Source organism: Pinus tabuliformis, chromosome 1_2 (assembly GCF_031772625.1).
Source record: "Pinus tabuliformis cultivar Carrire ecotype Pingquan chromosome 1_2, CPIR1, whole genome shotgun sequence".
NCBI lineage: Eukaryota > Viridiplantae > Streptophyta > Pinopsida > Pinales > Pinaceae > Pinus > Pinus tabuliformis.
Window position 1 is genome coordinate 374,251,156 of NC_142298.1, and position 8,115 is coordinate 374,259,270.

The 8,115-nt window shown below is 33.3% G+C and overlaps 1 pseudogene; it reads right to left on the minus strand.

The window, feature by feature from the left end:
• Nucleotides 1-3,932: 3,932 nt before the first annotated feature.
• Nucleotides 3,933-5,350, minus strand: LOC149205934 (nuclear transcription factor Y subunit A-8-like; annotated as a pseudogene).
• Between the last annotated feature and the right edge of the window lie 2,765 nt (nt 5,351-8,115).

The window sequence follows — 8,115 nt, forward strand, 5'->3', positions numbered from 1 at the left end:
TGTATGATGATCATCAAGAAGGGGTTTGTTAAAATAACCTCCCTCGCCTATAGTACCACTCTATGATCTCCCTTGTCATAAATTATCAACCTCCATGAAGCTAAAGCCTTTCATCTTAGGAACAAAAGCAAGGGCAAAAGGGAATGCAACCCCAACAATAGAGATGAATACTATAAATGTTGTGGATGTGCCCAACACATCAATCAAAGATAGAAATCTATCTGAAACAATCAAAGTAAATATACAACAAACGGTTGCAGCAATGCCTCCACACATCTATATTTTGAAGGATAAATTTCAGAATTGATTTTACATGGAACTGGTCCCATGCCAGGTGAGAAGAAATCTATATATAAAACCAATCTATGAACAACAAGACAACCATAGCTAATTGGACCCACATCATTGTACGAAGAGAAAAAATGATGCGAACAATATTGCTCGGATGTTGGCCTTTTTATTAATGAGGTCTAAGGGCATTAGTTCTGCGAGAGTCCCCAATACAACACCTAGCCTTATCCTTTTTTCGACATGACATATTGGTTGGGAAAACCCCAGTTAAAATGGGACCCCGATAGGGAAGGCCTCTTACTCCATTGAACTCAACATTAAAATGAGGCCATGTTGTCTATATAGAGCTGCTAAAATAAGAAGTTTTAAACCCCATATGATTGTTAAAGCCATAGCACTTGCAACAATATCCCTACTAAGAAGGCTTGAAATTCGAAATAGTTTAGGAAGATGACAAGGGTTTCATGCCATAAGGACAAAATATTTTGATCGCAAGACTAATTATTTTCTTGATCATGCTACTAGAACAAGATATATTTCAGCAGACTCAGTCTCGCGGAAGCTCGACATTGAAATTTGTGAAGAACAAAAACAATGTGTTTACACTCAAGAAGTTAATTCTAATAATCTTGCTACTATCTGTAATTTGTTGATAGGACATCACTGGGATACGCTGGAGGAATTATCAGCTGAATTGATTCCATGTCTTGTAATTCAAGTATTGCTTCAAATCCAGGATAATGTTGGATTGGCATTGCAATTCTTCAAATCATTAGAAAAATAATATATTTAGAAAACTATAGTTCACTTAACTTGGATTCATATATTGATAAGGGAAAAGTTTTACATTGATGCACAAGTTGTAATGGATCATTTTTTTATTGCCTGCAAAGATGAAACCTCAATTTCGGGCATTTTTATGGCATTAATTCCTACATATTCAGGTTATTTAGTACCTATAGTCCTTAACAAGATGAACAAGACTTGTGCACAAAATCAAATGATTCTAGATGTCATTGAAATATTACAAGTCCTTTCAAGTGATGTTCATTGTTGCGATATGCTTCTTAAAGCTTTAGATCATATGCAACAACTCAAATTAGTGATGGAAATATTTAAAGATTGCAAGGGGATTTTGTCCTACTAATACTTGGAATTATGTTGTTGAAACTTTTAGTTATAGGGGTAAGCTAGTAGAAGCCCCTAAAATTATTCAAGCCATCCATCAAGCAGGTTGCGTTCCTGACTTTTGTACCTATGATTTACTTATTGATGGATATTGCCGGGAAAGTAGAGTGTCGGAGGCTCTTGATCTTGTGAATGATCTCATTTCACAAGGAGACTTTGTGCCTCAAATAAAAACTTATAATGCATTTATCAAAGTTCTTTTCAGGATAGGTAGTTTGAAGGATGTCAATTCCCTCCTACAGCAAATTCATCAAAGGAGATCGAAAACTATTAAAATTGGCAACAAGGGCCAAACTCCACATGGGTCATCTTATTTATGACAACTGATATTTTTCTTTTATTACTCTATGAGAGAGGTGTAATATTGATCTAAATATCATCCAATTTTTACATGTATAAATGAAGTTATGAATTTATTCTTTATTATGGTCAAATTGTCAAAGTCGGTTAGCAAACTTATGTAGGCTCAAAATCCCAATAGTCACATCTGTTCATCCTCAACGTTGCATATAAATAGAAGGTGACTTAGCCTCATTTGGAAACTCATATTCACACTTCTCTCACTCTCCTCATTGGTTGGATACAAATTTCTGGGCCTCTCTCTCCACACGTCTGAAATTTCTGGAGAGCAAAATTTCAAGAGAACGAAATTTCAAGAGGCCAAAATTTCAAGAGGCCGAAATTTGAAGAGACCAAATTTCTGGATAGTTTGACCAACCATTGAAAAACATGTGTTAACGTCCTTTGACTGTGTTTTTATGAGGGCTATCTCTATTTAGGCAAGCCACATTTATGGGCACATAAATCGAGGCTAAACATTGATTGTTGACCAACGTTGACTGCAACTAGGGCTGACTACAAGTGGGTTGTTTGACCAGACCTTGACTGGGCTGAATTTCACTATTCTGAGGGTTGTTTTATCTTGTTATCTGGAGGCCGAAGTTGACTGATGTTGATGGATTTGTTGAGGGTCAAATCTGCCTTGTTGACCAATGTTGACTTTTCTGGTTAGGGTTATTTCCTTGTTGTTATAAATTATCAGATTTGTCAATTGTATTATCTCTCTCTATTGAAGTATTGAAGACTAAAACAATATATGATGAAGGATATTCCCACATTGGGGTTTGTCCCTGGCTGGTGACACATCTTGTGTCTACCTGTCTTGGCTTGTCTTCTACTATTTATGTTTAAGTTATATCTACATTTTACTATCATGTTGACGTGATTTCTAATTTGAATATTGATACTAGGCTCATAAATAAATTGAAGTAAAATTGCTCTAAAGCATAGAATATACCATTGTTACCTAAAATTAACAAGAACAAGCTTTTAAATTTATATAGTTTCAATCGAAACTCATTTGCAGAGGGGAAGCCTTGGACATGTTATCGAGCTACACAATCAAATGGTAGAGCATGGTCTTCTCCTTGACATGGCTAGCTACAGTTCATTCATTAGCATACTTTCTCAAGTTCGAATGGTAGATGAAGTGAATAATCTTATCTTTCAAATATCAGACCAGGGATTGGTTCTTACATCAACAATTCTCTCTATAGTTGTGGAGATAAATTGCCTCAAGGGAAATGTTCAACAGCTAAACAAAATCCATGATGATATTATTAGAAAAGTTATAATATTAAATGTTTCAACTTATACTACACTCATTGAAGGGTTGTATAAAGGAGGATAGTTGGAAGAAGAAAATGAATGGTTTAATGAAATGTAGGAAAGGGGTTTGACTCCCAAAAAGAGTAGCTATGTCAAGCTTATATATGACCATTACACCAAATACTTAAGTCTTCATTATATTGATCATGCCATGAGATAGTTTTTGAAAAAGATAACTACTCTTTTGTTGCATGTCTAGTTCTTTGATTACCATGCCCTCACTATGGTAATTGTGTATGCCATTGTAGTCTTATAATATGTGCAGATAGAAACCCGTCCAAACATCATAGTGTTAATCATACTTTCCTGAATAAAATAATTTATAATTTAAATCATGACATGATCAATTGTCTAATGGTAACCAGCCAAGAATGATTTGCCTCTTAGAAATACCAGATGGTGTAGGTAAATATATTGAACAAACAATGGAACACTAAATCACAATACTACTAACAGTCAACATTATATCATAAACATGATTAAGTGTAGTAGGTCTTCCATTTGGTTACTTCCATAATTAGGCTCTCAAATGCACACGGATCTTACCAAAGCTACAAAGATATTTTTACATCAAACATCATCATCCAAAAAGAAAACTGAAGCAAGCTTCTTTCTGATATGATAACATTGGGAAAAAGAAATATGCAAGATTTAGTTCAGCTTCCTCACCCCCCAGTACCATAAGTTTCACTTTCCTTGAATTGAAGTAAATTTCTCCCATACTCCAGTGTTATAATTATATGAAACATGACACTAAAACAAATGAGAGTACAACCAAAATGATGTCAAACTTTCATTGGATCACAATAGTTATCTGTTGCAACCCATTTGATGTTATATCCCATACCTTTCCCACTCTCTACTTCACCACTTCCATCTGAAAGAGGATTGCAACCCAATAAATGGAAATGTGAACTAGCATGGTGGTAAAGATACCCTCCATTCCCTTGAGTATAGATGTAACCTATTCCATCAGGACATGATTCTGACATGCTTGTAACTTCTGATCTTGACAACCTTGAATTACTATGTACCTCTGAAGAATTCATATTTCCATTTTCAGACTACAAAGCTTCAATGCTTGATGAACTAATAGCCTATGCATGTTGTCTGTCTGTTAATTTCCCATCATCAGCATTAACCTTTTTTGTCTCCAACAATTTTGTATTTAGGAAGCGACCACCACATCCCCTTGCTCTTTGCATTGCATGAAGATGACGAGATTCATGGAGATAAGGTTGAAGAGCAGACATCATAGTATGAGAAACAATACATTAAAAGACAGAAAACATGCCAATATATCAATAACCAAATATGTTGACATGCTTACTTTAGAAGATGAAATCAATACAATTTGGCTTAGCCAAAAGAGGATGAGAGAAAGTGCATTTGAATTAGTGTTGTGAAGGAGCAGGGATTTTGACACTGGGGAGTGGTCCTTCCCCAAAAAATATAGGGAACAATGCCAACATGGGAGAATTCTGTACATATGATTATTAGAATGTGTGTGTGTGTGTTCCTGGGAGAAACTGGGAGTGAGAGGCCCTAAAATGCTCCAATGCAACATTGTTTTGAACAAAAATGTTATGTATTTGAAAAATAATCATAAACATATTTGTTCCTTACCTTCCTTATTTTGATGAGTTTATTTTCTAATTCCTCTTTGGATCGAGATTTTCAACGTCGCAAAATTCCATGGTATTGTTTAGGATTGACGTACACTTGTTTATCTTTAATCACATTAGATACTAATCTCAAATGTGGTACCTCTCCAAATTCCTCATTTTCTTCATCGGCTCATATTGCTCTAGGTAGAAAATAGTCTTCATGACTCAAATTTGACACAACTAGAATTATCAGGTAAACTAGTCTTTCAACACCAATGTCTGGGCATTACAAAGGTGTCAATTATAATGTAAATTGTAATGATGGATAAATAAATCATGCATCCTATCATGTATGGGGATCATGGAAGATCATACAATGGGATGCCTCTGCATATGACAGAGCAATGTAATCAGGTTCCACAAAAGTGACTCATTAATTGCCAGATAAGCAGTACAGTTTCTTTCAGTTATAATATATTACATATAGAGAATGCAGAACTCCCTCCAGACAACTGTATCTTTTCTACAGCCAAGCTTCAAGGCTATTAGTCATTTTAATATTCAAACTGCTTCTTATTCACAGTCCTCAGAGTCATGGCCACATGCAAACCAAATGCACAATGTACATTACAAGGCACATCATAAAGAATTGAACTAAACTAGTGGCTAATATGACAACTAGAATTGACTAGTTCACCTTCTTTCAGAAACATGACCGATGATGTTGGATTGACAAATATCAGAAGCTGAATAATCTACCATAACACATATTTCATTAAATTTGGAAGTTTTTAATGGATCTAGAATTTAGAAGTTTAACTAGATTAAGTTTTTTCAAAATGAGGAATTAGAAAGTCACTTAGTTCACTAATTTTAATGTAGATATTCACCATTTTTTGTGTAAAAATTATCATGATAAGTTTTATAAAAAAATTTATATAAACTTGCTAAAGCAAATCTTTCACATCTTAATCTTAGATTCCTTACATTATCTATTTTAATAGTTTTTATGGTTTATATTAAAAGATAAGTTTTCTAAGGTTATTTTATGAAAATAATGATGTGTATTTTACTATAATTAACCCATTTAATTATAATCGAATATAGTAAATCTCATGTATGTGTTAAGCTACAATTATTACTAAGAAAGTGTTGCCACAATTTAGAAGTCTATCGCCTTTGCAACAGTAATAATATAGTTGAAGATTAAAAAACTCTCATAGATCATCCAATTTATACTCATATTGGAATTAAATTTCAAAATATTTGTGACGCTGCCAACCTTTTTGATTGTTTAACTAAACAAAATTATGATGGTCTTGAAACACTTCTTTTAATACTTTTTGAGCATATTAACAATAAAATTCGAAATAACTTTTAGTAATATATTTTTACCCATTTTTGGTCTTAGTGGATGATAATCATCATTATCACCATCACAATTACATACTATTGTAGGAAGTTTGCACCATTTTAGAGTTGAGGAGAAAAAAAAATAGTATCAAATTAAATGTTTAGTGTGAGTAGTAGCATAATTTATTTTTATTTATTTTTTGTACTTTTATGTTAATAAAAAAGTTGATTGAGGCTTACCATATATGTCCTATATATACCATTATTTAGAACTTTAACTAAATTAAGTTTTTTCAAAATGAGGAATTAGAAAGTCACTTAGTTCATTAATTTAATGTAGATATTCACCATTTTTTGTGTAAAATTATCATGATAAAATTTTTAAAACAAATTTATATAAACTTGCAAAAGAAAATCTTTCACATCTCAATTTGGATTCCTTACATTAACTATTTTAATATTTTTTATGGTTTATATTAAAAGATAAGTTTGTTAAGGTTATTTTATGAAAATAATGGCATATGTTACTATTATTAATCCATTTAATTATAATCTGATATAGTACATATCATGTATGCGTTAAGTTATGATTATTACTAAAGGAGTGTTAGCACAATTTAAAAGTCTATCACCTTTGCAACACTAGTAATATGGTTGAAGATTAAAAAAACTCTCATAGATCATCTAGTTTATACTCATATTAGAATTAAATGTCAAAATATTTGTGACGCTACCAACTTTCTTGATTGTTTAACTAAACAAAATTACGACGATATTGAAACACTTCTTTTAATGCATTTTGAGAATAACAATAAAATTCAAAATAACTCCGCGGATCAACGTGCATGTCTCAGTCTTGTTCATAGAAAATTCCCGGGAAGATGAGGACGCCCTGGATGAACAGGGGCAGAGAACGACTGACAATCAGAAGCATGAAGCAGAGGCCCCTGAAGCTGATAAGGAGCAGGAGGTTAAAGATGCGGCCGCAGATCCGGAAAACGCAAAGCAACGCAAACAAGAACAGAGGGCGGGAACTGGCGAGGAGGAAGACACCTTTCCCACTACTGCTGAAAGAGAAGCCTATGGACGATTGAAGTACAAATGGACGATTGATGACGCCCGCGCACAAGGTTCTTATGGCTTTTTGTTTGGTCTTAGACTGGTGTCTTCTGCTGTTTGTTTTTTGACTCAATTATAGTAACCATGCTTCTGGTCTCTTCCGTGCCCTGGTTGAATGTCCCTGTTCCTGAATTTTGTGTTAACGATTTGGGTAAGGTCAGTCTCCCCTGCGTGGGATGTAATGGTTGGTGCCCCTGCGTGGGCATGCTCTTATGGAAGTCTGGCTTTTGTGTCTGGCGCCCCTGCGTGAGCTAGTTTTTTGGATGCCTCAATTGCTCTCGGGTGACATATCCAGAGCCTAATTCTCTCTTGTTTCACCATGATGTATTTTTTACTCTTGTACATAATATAATAGTTTAGTCTTTTACCGAGAAAAAAAAAATTCAAAACAACTTTTAGTAATATCTTTTTACCTTCTTATATACCTTATTTGGTCTTAGTGGATGATAATCATCATTATCACCATCATAATTACATACTATTGTAGGAAGTTTGCACTATTTTAGAGTTGAGGAGAAAAAAAAAAATAGGATCAAATTAAATGTTGAATGTCAATAGCAGATTGAGGCTTGCTTAAATAATAATAGATTAATATATATCATAAAGTTATTTAATGACAAATGATCTTAGTAATGTGTCCAATATATACTATTATTTAAAACATTAACTAGATTAAATTTTTTCGAAATGAGGAATTAGAAAGTCACTTAGTTCCCTAATTTTAATGTAGATATTCACCATTTTTTGTGTAAAAATTATCATGATAAAATTTATAAAACAAATTTATATAAACTTGCAAAAGCAAATCTTTCACATCTTAATGTTAATTCTTTACATTATCTATTTTTAATATTTGTATGGTTTATGTTAAAAGATAAGTTTGTTAAGG